The sequence below is a fragment of the Dipodomys spectabilis genome, unplaced genomic scaffold, assembly GCF_019054845.1.
Source record: "Dipodomys spectabilis isolate Male_0828 unplaced genomic scaffold, ASM1905484v1 ptg000333l, whole genome shotgun sequence".
Lineage (NCBI taxonomy): Eukaryota > Metazoa > Chordata > Mammalia > Rodentia > Heteromyidae > Dipodomys > Dipodomys spectabilis.
In genome coordinates, this window is record NW_024871010.1 from 1,653,674 (window position 1) to 1,668,089 (window position 14,416).

The 14,416-nt window shown below is 39.7% G+C and overlaps 1 pseudogene; it reads right to left on the reverse strand.

Moving 5' to 3' along the window:
* The window catches only part of LOC122095051, a 33,529-nt pseudogene that overhangs the window by 4,991 nt on the left and 14,122 nt on the right, over nt 1-14,416 (reverse strand).

A 14,416-nucleotide genomic window follows, 5' to 3' on the forward strand; every position in this document is an offset into this window, starting at 1 on the left:
AAACCCCAGTGGGTCACTTCATTTTTAAGCACCCAGTAGTCCCAAATCTAGCAGAATGGCAATGCTAAGTTATTTCAATATTTTTTTTGTTCTCTTGCCATGAAACAAACCAAGATTAAAACACAAAATGAGTCGTCAATGGCTTGTGACTACAACCCTAACTACTAAGGAGGCTGAGATTGTGTGCTGTGGTTCAAAGCCAGCCTAAAAAGGAAAGTCCATGAGCCTCATCTCAAACTACCAAAAAAAGCTGCAAGTGGAGCTGTGGCTTGCTTCAAACAGAATAGCACGAACCTTAAGTACAAAAGCTCAGGGCACAGAGCCCATGCCCAGAGCCCAAGCTCCAGGACCGGCACACACACACAATAAAACCCTATAGGCTTACAGTTTGTACTGTTTGGCAATTAATGACTAAAAAGATGTGGGGAAAAAGAAAAAGGGAAATATAAACACCTGAGACTATAAAAATCATCATTTGTTAAACTTGGGCAGTGAACTGATTTTACAGAGGGGAAAAATCACAGATCTACCCTTTGTGTTGACCCAAATTATTTTATGAATAAATTCAAAATTCATGTTGTAGTCCCAGCTTATTGAACCATGTGATCAAATCTACAAAGCTTATTTCAAGATGAGCAACAACTTGTTTTGACAAATAATGTTCTGCTGAAAGCAAACTGACAATGCTAAGTTCATTACAAGAAACAGCCCTAGAGACTCTGTCTATACTTTGACTTGTTATCCTAGAGAAAAGCATGCCTATTTGTGTGTGTGACTATGCTCCAAAAATGCTGTTGAACATTTCAAAGCTTTTAGGACCCACCTCAAATGTAGTCAGCCTTCACACTGAGCACAAATCTCTAACAGTGGATGGAGTTTCATCAACTGTTACCTGATAACATACAATTACCTGCTCTCAACAGTATAAACTCTAAGGCAGTATTATTGAAAACTCATGTGTGATTGTCTATTATGCTTTTATCAAAATACTATTTTTAAATGATATTGATGACACTCCATACCAAGGAAACTCAAAACTGTCAGAACTACTCAGTCACGTGAGTCTGTCCTTCATTATAGTCACTGCTGCCAGTGTGTTCGGCATGAGCAAGGGATGCACTGCACATCACTTCTACTTCACTTCCTCACAGATCCAAAGTTCACATGACAGCACTTACTGCACATCAGCTGATTAATAAAAAACAGGAGGGGCTGGGAACTTAGCTCAATGAAAGTAAACTTGCCTGGCAAGTGCAAGAATTTGAGTTCAGACCTCAGCTCTGAAAACTACAGAAACAAACAACAACCACAACTACAACCACAACCACAAAAAGTGAGTCTTACCTGATGTTGATGGCTTATACCTGTAATCTTAGCTACTTAGGAGGCTGAGATCTGAGGATTGTGGTTCAAAGCCAGGCTGGGCAGGAAAATCAGTGAGACTCTTATCTCCAAAAAGCCAGAAGTGAGACATACATGGCTCAAGTAGAGTGCTAGCCTTAGGCACAAAAACTCAGGGTCAGTACCCAGGCCCTAAGTTCAAGCCCCAGATCCTGCACACACTAAAGTATCTTACTCTAAGACTTATTTATAAACTATCATCACCTAAATTCCTGTCACAAACAAACCCAAAATGAATGCCACAAGACATGTCTTTCTAACACCACTCTTGGAATCCTCACAAGTGGCACAGCCACCTCTACATACACACGTATAGATATTATGTGTATATATATATATATATATGTATATATATATATATATATATATATATATATATATATATACACATACATACATACAGGCATATAATTGAAGTAAAACAAAAGATCATTGAAACTATGGAATTCCAGATTGAGCAACCACTCAAAAAGTTTCTGTTCAGGTCCCATAGAAGAGAATGGTAGTAAACCTAATTTTACTTTTGGCATTATTGTTTTATACATTTGTCTTTTAGAACAAATACTCAAGGAAAAAAGTTCTGTCTGGCATAGTGGAACATAGTGGAACACTAGCATTCGGGAGGTGGCTGTAGCAGGCTCACAAGTTAGAGGCCAGCCTAGGACACAGAGAACTCCAGGTCACCCTGGAACTTTCTCCAGAATAATACTAACAACAAATAAAAACAAGATTGCATAAAAAGCTTAGATTCTATAAAAGAAGAAAAATGGAAGTAGAGATTCATCAAGTTTTCTAATTTATTGAAAGGTGGTCTTACACATTTTCTTGCTCTACACCATGCCTTGCCCTACAGTATATCCTTTCACTTGCTCAGCAGACACCATGAAGGCCAACATTACTGTAAAACCAAACACATACCTACTCTAGCAGAATCTAGATCTAGGCAAAGATCTAAAGTATCATGAAGTCATAGAGAAATGTCTAACAGGAGCAAAATACAGAGAAACTTCTCTTGCAGCTGCAACCCACATCTTCAAATGACTATAAAGTAAGATGCAATACCAAGAAGCTAAAAAAACTCTGAAAAGTCTCAGAAAAGTATATAATATGTGGGTATTTAGAAAGCTTCTTCAGACATACATAAATATGCTATGCCATATACTTGTTAGGGCATCAGCAAGTATGTAGACATCTGTCACAAATCATTTAGCTAATATAAAATTAAAAAGATCTTTAAAAGCAGTTTCAAATCTAAATGCAACAGAACAAACTTGTTTTAAAAAGTTATTACCTAGAAGCTGGGCACTCGTGGCTCAGGCCTGTAATCCTAGCTTCTCAGGAGGCTGAGATCTGAGGATTGTCGTTCAAAGAGAGCCCGGGCAGGAATGTCCATGAGACTCTTATCTCCAGTAAACCACTAAAAACTAGAAGTGGTGCTGTGGCTCAAGTGGTAGAGAGCTAGCCTTCAACTGAAGAGCTGAGGGATAGCACCCAGGCCCGAAGTTCAAAGTCCCATGACCACCACCAGCACCACCACCACCAACAACAACAACAAAAAGTTTTCACCTAGGTACTTATACCAAAAAAAATTATCTCAGTAAATCAAAGCTCCAAATCAGCCTCTGCTTAGGGATATATAATCATAAAGCATAATTCAACTATCACAATTCTCAATATAAGCAAATAAAAGTACATAGATTTCCACTTCCTCATAGGCTTTCAGAGGACACAAATTCACTCCTTACCTAGAGCCTTTACCTAATCCCCAGGTAACAGATCCATATCCACACATGCTGTCTTCAATTCTAATAGCTCTAGAGAAATGAAGAGTATTCCTTTAACCTACAATTGATGCTCTAGTCAATTTCTACATCAGAAAAAGTGGACCATAAAAGTTGTCCCAGGATCATCCTTTCACAGTGTAATACCATACTGATATGAAGTTGGTTAAATACTAATACATAATGAACAGATTCATATATTACTGAAACTTATGTGGAAAATAGCATTTATAAAGTGACTTACATTTTATCATTCCCACTGTATATTTCAAAATCTCGTTTCCCTCTCTGGTCAAATGCATCAAAAACTCTGTTCCCAGGACCACCTCTGCCTCTGCTTCACATGACCCCTCTTGGGCCTCCACGTCCTCTCAGTGGCCTGTCTCGATCAAACCTGTCCACTGGTCTAGGAAAAGGTGACAATGCAATAAGATAAGAGAACCCAAGCCTCTTCCTGTGTTTGGCCACATCCAGTCTCCTGGATGGTGTGGTACACCCTCAATCACCTGCCCACTTTCCCTTCTGCCCATAGTCCTGCTTTCTGAGAACCTACTTTTTTCTACTAGAGTATAATTTCCTAAGATGTAGTTCTAAAGGACTACATCTTTTTAATCATTTTAACCCTTGTTTATTGACTTTTTTTATTTGTAAAAGCTTTTCAAAACATTTGCCATAAAATCAAATTATTTATTTAAAAGAGATCCTGCCCAGGCACCAGTGGCTCACACCTGTAATCCTAGCTACACAGGAGGCTGAGATCTGAGGAGCACAGTTCAAAGCCAGCCCAGAGAGGAAAGTCTATGAGACACTATCTCCAATGAACCACCAGAAAACTGGGAGTAGGCTGTGGCTCAAAATGGTAGAGCACTAGCCTTGAACAAAGAAGCTCACAGAGAGGACCCAAACCCTGAGTTCAAGCCCCATGACTGACCAAAACAAAAAGGGATCATGAAATCAAGAAATTCAGAGCATTAATAGCTTCAATACTTGCACCAGTAACATTATACTACCATTTTCTCATGGCTAAGAAAAGCCATGCTTTCCACAATAGAAAAAAAAAAAAAGATCCCATTTACAAGTTTTCTTTTCTTGAAAAGAAATGCCAAAGTACTGATGATTAATTTTGTTTTTCATATAAAACACTATTCTAAATAAATTCTCTACATTGGCTTTTCTACCCTCTAACAAATCCAAACCAATTTTAAAACAGAAATATTTTTTTCTGATTTTAAATTCTATTCTTTTCCAGTTTTCTTTATTAGCATTTAATATAATTTTGAGAAAAAAGAAATTATTTTTAACATATCAAAATCCCTTATGGAAATTGGACTAGATATAGAAATACAGAAAAAAAATCATATCACATTATGAATTGCTAGAATATAGTCCAAAGGGTAATAATTTTTTTAAATAGTTTTAATTGAGATTAAGTGATTAAATAAAATTCACAAATTTCACACTATTGTGGAATAATAATATTTAGTTAAAATCATATACACATTTTAACCTTCACAATGCAAAATTGTCATTATCATGGTCTAAAAAGTTTGTGAATTCTATAAGCTTTGACAATACAACCATTTCTTCCAAATCGGGTGATATGTACCTTTCTTTCCTTTTGTTTAGTGTAAGCTAGTCCCTCTTTCCCTCTCATTCCCTCCTTCCCATTGCTGCCCTTGAGTTGCTTAGTTCATTTTCATCAATGTCAGGTGTAGCTGATGGGCCCGCTATTGTGTATATTCCCATTACCCTCTGATTCTGTGTCGTCCTCGTAGCTTCCCTCAGATGTGCACATATATATGGCATATATATATAATATATATATGATCAAGAACATGGAGTCATTCAGAAATGATATGACAAATTAAGTAGAGGTCCTTTGTTTCTTGAGTCCTGTTTATTTTGTTATATCCTTGCATTTTGGATTTAACATCCATATATCAGGGAGCCATTTGCAATTTGTCTCTTTGATCTTGGCTTACCCTGTTCGAAATTATTTGTTCTAATTCTATCCATTTCCCTGTGAATGCCATTATTTTGTCCTTTCTAATGGCTGCATATTTCATTTTATATAGGTACTACAATTTTTTTGATCCATTCACCTGTAGTGGGGCATCTGAGTTGTTTCCATATCTTGGCTATTGTGAACAGTGCTGCAATAAACATGGAGGAGCAAGTGTCCTTGTATCCTGGTTCTTGTTGCTCAGGGTAGATGCTTAGGAGTGGTATGGCTGGGTCATATGGGAGGTCTATATTTAGCTTTCTAAGGACCCTCCAGACTGCTTTCCAAAGTGGTTGTATTAGTGTACATTCCCACCAGTAATGCAGTAGGGTTCTTCTTTCTCCATATCCCCGCCAGCATTTGTTGTTGGCTGAATTTAGGATGTAGGCCATTCTAATTGGGGTAAGGTGGTGAACATTTCCTCATTTGTTTCTTTGCCATTTTTATCTCTTCTGAGAAGTCTCTCTTTAGCTGCTTTCCCATTTAATCATTGGTTAGATTTGGGAGGGGATAGTTTCTTAAGTTCCCTGTATATAATGAATACTTTCTCTGATATATTGCTGGTAAATAATTTTTTCCCAATTAGTTGGCTGTCTTTCTAGTTTGGTTGCTATTTCTTTATCTATGCAGAAACTTTTTATTTTAAGGTAGTCCCATTTGTCAAGTATCTCTCCAATTTGTTGTGATCCTGAGAATCTGTTCAGGAAGTTCCTGCCTGTGCCTGCAAGTACAATTGCCTCTCTTACTCTGTCCTACAGTCCATTTTGAGTTGATGTTAGTGCAGGGAGACAGGTTAGGGTCTACTTTTAGTTTTCTGTATGTGTCCACCCAGTTTTCCTAGCACCAATAGTTTTCCACAGTATATCTTTGGCTCCTTTGTCAGATATCAGCTGACTGTAGGTATGTGATTTTAATTTTCTAATCTGTTCCATTGGTCTTCGGGTCTGTTACTTTGCCAGTACTAAGCTGTCTTTGTTATTATGGCTCTGTAGTAGAGCATGAAATCTGGTATCGTGATCTGTCCTGTGTTGTTTCTTTTACCTGTAATTGCTTTGGCTATTCTAGGTCTTTTGTAAAACAGAAATCTTAAAAAAAAATTCTACCCAAAACTTGAACAGCAAATACATATATGGAAAGTTACATCAGGAAAAATCAATCCTATATTTATAGAAATCTAGATCAGATAACAACAAAACACCAAAGTCTTCTCAAATACATTAATGATAGAAACCAAGCCTAAAAACACCCTGTGTTCTGTAATGCTTGAAAACAGTATCTATGCCATATACCTTTTCCCCTTTCCTTTTTTTAAAAATTTTTGTTGTTCTTTTGGGTTTACTTTTTTTGAAACGTGGTCTTCCTAATCTAACCCAGGATATGAACTTGAAATTATCTTGCTTCAGCCTCATAATTACTAGGACAACAGGTGTAAACCACCATACCAGGTCTTCTGTATTTTAAAACCTGATAAAAATTAGATAATCTTGAACTCACGAAGTTTAATATTTGACAAACTCAAACACAAAAGGCAGAAAAATAACAAATAGATCAAGGATCCTGAGCTGGGTGCCAGTGGCTTACACCTGTAATCCTAGCTACTCAGGAGGCTGAGATCTGAGACTTGCAGTTCAAAATCAGCCTGCTCAGGAAAGTCCATGAGACACTTATTTCCAATTAACCACCAGAAAACCAGAGGTGGTGCTGTTGCTCAATGTAGTACAGCACTAGCCTTGGGCAGAAAAGCTCAGGAACAGCTGTGCCCAGAACAATTTCAAGGCCCAAGACAAGAAAAAAAAAGTGATATTTCCCTACATATTTGTCACATGACTCATTGACAGGACACCACTTCTGGTGCTCCTACCAAATGTAAATGGCAGTGTTCCTCCAGGAAAAAAAAATCAGACAAACACAAACCATGGTGTGTGCTACAAAAAGAACTAGTCTACACTCTATTCCTGATTAAAGAAGGTAGAGCACTTCATGAAATTTGAATGCAAATTGTATAATTTAAAAAATTAGGTAACAGTGCTATATTAATGTTAACAATTGTGTCCTGGTTTTTGACGAATAAATAAAGTATTTAGAGATGAAGGAACACATACACATCGTACTTTCAAATGACAAAGAGAAAAGTATGTATGTAGAAAAAGAGAGAATGATAAAGCAAATATATTAACAAGTTGATATTTAGGGAATCCAGATGAAGAGTATAAAAGAATATTTTATATAATTCTTGCAATATTTTTTTATTGTAAAGATACTATACAGGGGGTTACAGTTACATGAGTGAGGTAATGAGTACACTTTCTCTTGAACATTGTTACCCTCTCCATTGTTTTCCCCCTACCATCCCCTCCTTTCCTCCCTTCCCCGAGGTTCTTTTTTTTTTTTGATTGTGATTAAGTGATTACATAATTTCAAAGTCACAAGTTCATTCTAACTTTCCTGGAGCAAATTGTCTATCACAGTCTGTAATATATAACAGTGTTCACATGTTATATAACATATTTGTGATCAGCAGCATGGGGATATTTAGTAGTGGTTCAACCAGATGAGTGGGAGTTCTTTGTTTCTTAAGTCCTGTTAGTTTTGTCGTATCACATAACATTTTGGATTTAGCATCCACTTATCAGGGAGACCATGTACCGTTTGTCTCTTCGTTCTTGGCTTACCTCGCTCAACATGATTCCTTCTAGCTCCATCCATTTCCCTGCAAATGCCATTATTTTGTCATTTCTAATGGCTGCATAATATTCCATTGTGTATAGATACCACAATTTCGGATCCATTCATCTGTGGTGGGGCATCTAGGTTGTTTCCATATCCTAGCTATTGCGAACAGTGCTGCAATAAACATGGAGGTGCACATGGCCTTGTATATTGGTTCCTGTTGTTCAGGGTAGATGCCTAGAAGTGGTATGACTGGGTCATAAAGGAGGTCAATCTTTAGCTTTCTAAGGACCCTCCAGACTGCTTTCTAAAGTGGTTGTATAAGTGTACATTCCCACCAGCAGTGTAATAGGGTTCCTCTTTCTCCACATCCCCTCCAGCATTTGTCGTTGGCTGATTTGTGGATGTGGGACATTCTTACTGGGGTAAGGTGGTATCTCAGGGTTGTCTTTATTTGCATTTCCTTCACCACCAGGGATGATGAACATTTCCTCATGTGTTTCTTTGCCATTTTTATTTCTTCATTTGAGAAGTCCCTCTTTAGTTCCCTTGCCCATTTAGTAATTGGTTTGTTAGGTTTGGGAGGGATTAGTTTCTTGAGTTCCCTGTATATACAGGAAGTTAACCCCTTGTCTGACATATTGCTGGTTAATATTTTTTCCCAATTCATTGGTTGTCTTTCTAGCTTAGTTGCGATAGATTTAGCTGTGCAGAAGCTTCTTATTTTAAGGTAGTCCCATTTGTCGAGTCTCTCTCCAACTTGTTGTGATCCTGGGACTCTGTTCAGGAAGTTCCTTCCTGTGCCTATTAGTTCAAGTGTCTCTCCTACTCTGTCCTGCAGTAGTTTCAGAGATTCAGGTTTAATGTTAAGGTCTTTAATCCATTTAGAGTTGATGTTGGTGCATGGTGATAGGCTCGGGTCCACTTTTAGTTTTCTGCATGTGGCTGCCCAGTTTTCCCAGCACCAGCGTTTGAAGAGGCTGTGTTTCTTCCATTGTATGTCTTTGGCTCCTTTGTCGAATATCAGCTGGCTGTAGGCCTGTGGATTTATTTCTGGATCTTCTATTCTGTTCCATTGGTCTTCGGGTCTGTTTTTGTGCCAGTACCATGCTGTCTTTGTTATTATAGCTCTGTAGTAGAGTTTGAAGTTCGGCATGGATAGCCCTCCCATATTGTCTTTATCCCCTAGAATTGTTTTGGCTATTCTAGGTCTTTTGTTGTTCCATATAAATTTTTGGACTGTTTTCTGTATTTCAGTGATGTACGTCATTGGGATTTTAATAGGAATTGCATTGAATTTGTATATTAGTTTTGGAAGTATTACCATCTTCACTATATTAAGTCAGCCTATCCAGGGGCATGGGAAGTCTTTCCATTTCCTAGTGTCTTCTGCAATTTCTTTCTTTAACTTTTTATTGTTCTCATTAAATAGTTCTTTTACATCTTTGGTTAGGTTAATTCCTAAATATTTTATTTTTTGGGAGGTTATTGTGAATGGGGTTGCTCCCTTTATTTCCCTCTCTTCCTGTACGTTGTCAGTGTAGGAAGGCAACTGATTTTTGTGGATTTATTTTGTATCCTGCTATTTTGCCGAAGTGACTTATGATTTCTAAAAGTTTGGGGATGGAGTTTTGGGATCGTGGAGGTATAGTATCATGTCGTCTGCAAAAAGGGATAGTTTAACTTCTTCTTTCCCTATGCGGATCCCTTTAATGTCTTTTTCTTGCCTTACTACCCTGGCTAAGAGTTCTAGGACTATGTTGAAGAGGAGTGGAGACAATGGGCATCCTTGCCTTGTTCCTGATTTTAGGAGGATTGGTTGTAGCTTTTCCCCATTAAGTGTAATATTGGCTATTGGTCTGTCATAAATGGCTTTTATTGTTTTTAGAAATGTTTCTTCTATTCCTATTTTCTCCAGAGCTTTTAGCATGAATGAATGTTGAATTTTATCAAAGGCCTTTTCTCCATCTGTGGTGATAATCATGTGATTCTTGACCTTGGCTCTGTTAATATGTTGGATTACATTTATTGACTAACATATGTTAAACCATCCCTGTGTCTCTGGGATGAAGCCTACCTGATCATAGTGTATTATTTTTTTATGTGTTTCTGGATTCTGTTAGCTAGAATCTTGTTAAGGATCTTTGCATCTGTGTTCATCAAGGAAATTGGCCTGTAATTCTCCTTTTTGGTTGGGTCTTTGCCTGGTTTGGGGATGAGTGTGATATTGGCTTCATAGAATGAGTTTGGGATAGCTCCCTCCTTCTCTGTTTCTCTGAAGAGCTTGAGGAGTATGGGTATTAGTTCTTGTTTGAAGGTCTTATAGAGTTCTGCTGTGAATCCATCTGGTCCTGGGCTTTTTTTTGTTGGAAGACTTTTGATAGCTTCCTGCATCTCATTATAGGATATTGGCTTATTTAATTGGTTAACTTCTTCTTTGCTCAGTTTGGGCAACTTGTATTTCTCTAAAAATGCATCCATTTCTGCCAGATTTTCTTCCTTTAGAGAGTATAGCTTTTGAAAATAGTCTGTTAGAATTGTTTGGATATCTTGGGTATGTGTTGTGATGTTTCCGGTGGCATCCCTAATCCTATTAATATGGGTTTCCCCTCTTCTTTTTTTAATTAATCTTGCCAACGGGCCATCAATTTTGTTTATTTTTTCAAAGAACCAGCTTTTTGTTTGGTTTATTTTGGTTATGGTTTTCTGATTTTCTAATTGGTTAATCTCTGCTCTTAATTTGGTTATCTGGCTTCGTCTAGTAGCTTTAGGTCCAATTTTTTCTTGTTTTTCTAGCTGTTTTAGTTGCAACATGAGATTATTTACTTGGTCTGTCTCCATTCTCTTGATGTGGGCACTGAGAGCAATAAATTTGCCCCTCAGGACTGCTTTTGCTGTGTCCCACAAGTTTCTTTGTGAGGTGTTTTCATTTTCATTGAGTTGTAGGAAATGTTTTATTTCTTCTCTGATCTCTTCTGCTACCCAGGCATTGTTAAGGAGTGTGCTGTTCAATTTCCATGTATTAGAGAAATTTCTGCGGTATGCTTTGTTATTGAGAGCTAGCTTGATTCCACTGTGGTCAGATAGGGTACAGGGGATTATGTCAATCCCTTTGTATTTGCTTAAGTTCCTTGAATGAACTATGATATGGTCTATTTTGAAGAAAGTTCCATGAGCTGCTGAGAAGAATGTGTACTGTGTTGTTTTAGGGTGAAATACTCGGTAGATGTCAGTTAATTCTGCTTGAAGTATAGCCTCACTTAATTCGGTAGCTTCTTTGCCAATCCTCTGGTTGGTAGACCTGTCCTTTGGTGAGAGTGGCGTGTTAAAGTCTCGTAGTATTATCATATTTGGATCTATTTTATTCTGTAAGTTTGAGAGCATTTGTTTGACATATCTGGGTGCACCAATATTTGGGGCATATAAGTTGATGATCGTTATATCCTCCTCTTGGATTGTTCCCTTTATTAATATGTAGTGCGCGTCCTTGTCTTTCTGTACTGATTTTAATGAAAAGTTTATTTTGTCAGATATCAGGATAGCTACACCTGCTTTCTTACTGGGGCATTTGATTGGTAGATCCTTTTCCACCCCTTCACTCTGAGTTTGTTTGTATGTTTGGCTGAGAGGTGGGTCTCCTGAAGGCAATAGATGGATGGGTCTTGTTTTCTGATCCAGTCCTCAGTTCGTTTTCTTTTAATTGGCGAATTCAGCCCATTTATATTAAGAGAAAGTATAGAGAGATGCATTGTTGTCCCTGCCATTCCGTTTTCCCAAGTTTTTCTTCTTTCCTTTCCTCCTGTGCTTGCTCAATTAGACTTTGAGTAATGCCTGTTTGGGGCAGGTCCTAGTTCCTGGTTGCTTTCTTCAGGTTGTGTCCCCCCTTTTAGAATTCTTTGTAATGCTGACTTAATGTTTATGTATTCATTTAGTTTTTCTTTGCTATTAAAAGTTTTTAGTTCTCCATCGAATGTGAATGCTAGCTTTGCCAGGTATATCACTCTGGGTTGGCAGTTATTGGCTCTCAGGGCTCATATGGTGCTTTCCCAGGCTTTTCTTGCATTCATTGTTTGTGTAGAGAGATCTGCAGTGATTCTAATATTTTCCCGTTGAAGTATAGCTCCTTCTTCATTTTTGCTGCATGCAGGATTGTTTCCTTATTATTCAGATCCATTATTTTTACTATAATGTGTCTAGAAGTGTTTCTCCTGGGATCTTGCTTGTTGGGTGTTCGATAAGCTTTTGTGATGTAGTTAAGATGGTCGTTTTTGAGGTGGGGAAAATTTTCATTGATTGTCTTGTTAAATAGGTGTTGCATTCCCTTGCTCTGGAATTCCTCACCTTCGTCCACTCTGATTATGCGTAGGTTAAATTTTTTAGCATTATCTGCTTGCTCTTGAATTTCCCTTTGGTTTAATTTGAGTGATTTTTCCATATCTGTCACTTTTTGGTCCAGTTGGTGTATTCTGTCTTCTGTATCTGACACTCTATCTTCCATTTCATTCAGTCTGTTGACCGTGGCTTCTATTGTGGTTTGCATGGAGGAAATGGATCCCTTTATGGATTCAATGTTGGTTCACAGAGTACTGATCTCACCTCTCAATGAGGTGCATTACCTCTAATTTGGCGTTTATCTCACTTCTTACTGAGGTTTGTGCAGCTTCTATTTTTGCATCCAACTCTTGTTTGATATCCTGTATCTCTTTTGATAGTTCATCCTTGTGCTCTTCCAATTTCTGATCAATTTCTCGCTTTATTTCTTGAGTCATTGCCTCCAGCACCCCTTGGATATAGCTTTTGTCTTCCATTCCTGCTTTGCTCCCACTGGGGCTCTCCCCTGCGTGGCGGCTGGCTTTTGAGGTGAGCTTGCTGTCCTGGGTGGTGGTAAACCTTGTGATTTTTCTCTGTGATTTTTGCATGGGGGTTCAGGAGACTGCTCTGCAATTTTGTTTTGGTGTGTCTGTCTTTGCTTGGTTGCTGATTCTGTATTGGTAGAGAGAGTCTGTGCCTGATCTGGGTTCTGTTGGGAGCCTATTTCCAGCTGCTATTCTGACTTACTTAGGATTCTCAGCTCTCTGCTGTAGATTGCTGGCAATTCCCGCCTTTGGAAGGGTTGAGCAGCCTAGACTGCTTGTGTTTGCTCCTACGGGTGCTCTTGGGAAGATCAGATGCTCTGGATGCACTCTCCCAAATACTGGAGTCTGCTATGGGCTCCTGATGTGTTTTTGTTTGCTTGTTTTGGACTGGTTGTGGGCTTGAACTCTAGGTTTGTGTGCTGTCCCTCGGCTCTTCAGCTCAAAGCTGGCACCCTACCATTTGAGCCACAGCACCACTTCTGACCCTTTTTGCTTTTGTGATGCTGAGGAATCAGATCCAGGGCCTCATACATCCAAGACTATCACTCTTGCTAAGCCGCGTTATCAGCCTGAGCTCCTGCTTAGTATCAGGTGCTGGCAGCCTGTGTTGCCCAATTCCCAGCCTAGGGTATATGGGTGGAGTTTTGGTGGGGTTTGGGCTTCTCTTGTCCTGTGCCTCCAGGTCTTTTGTTGTCACAGGCGTGCTTCCTGGGTAGTGTTGTTTCCTGGTTTTCTCCCCTCTGTTGAGGCGTATGCTCAGCTTTTTACTTCAGTTGGGAGGAGTTGGTTGTGTTGTTCAGGTGCCGGATCCCCGGGCCTGGTTCTGGCCCCAGCCTGGAGCGCGCTTGTTAGGCCTGTGCTGATGTGTATACCACCTAGGTTATGCAGCCTGGAGGACACAGTTCAAATTTCTTCTACTGTTGGTAGTCTTGACCCAGGGGTGCTGTTCCTGGCTTGGGCATTTAAGCTCCCTTCCAGGGGCACTCTTGCTCTGACCTGGCCAGCAGAGTGTGCTCCACGGGCTGGTGGAGCTCTCGAACAGTTCCCAGTTTTAGTGGGTCCTGTGGTCCGGGTGTTGGGGTAGGGAGTCTAGGTCAGGGTCTGGGGATTCCCTCCAGCTCTGGTCTCCCTTGAGGGATACACTGTCCCCTGTGGGGTACTCACCCTGGAGCTGGTTGTTTCTGTGTGGTGTAGGTCGTCAGTTGTTGTTGCAATCCGAGTTCAGTTTGGGTGGTAGTGGGCTGGGTTGGGCGGCCCCCGCCGTGTCGTTGCGATTGCTATTGGGCGGGTGGTCTGCCGATAGGTTCCTTTGTTGCGCTGCCGGTGCCGGGCGGCTTTGGTGGGATGGAGCCTCTCCGCTCCGATGGTGAGTGAGGGGTGGGGGTAGGATCCTCTTGGAGACTCCCGGCTGGTAGGTTTCTCTGTTCCTGGTGATCCGCTGTTCTGCAATCCGGTACCTGGTGATCTGCAAGCAGCCCCCTGTGTCTCTGGGGCTCCGGCAGCCCCCGCCGGGCCGGCTTGGCACACTGCTGCGCGGCCAGTAAAGGTTGGGGGAGGGTTCTTCTCTCTTCTCTTTTCTGAAATTCTTCTTTTCCTCTCTTTCTTTTTTTGTTATTTTCCACTTCTGGTTTTCCTCTGAGTGTTCGTCTTTTTGTTGTTGTCGGTCTCTTGGGGAGATTAAGCGTTGGAACTCGAACTCTCTTTTT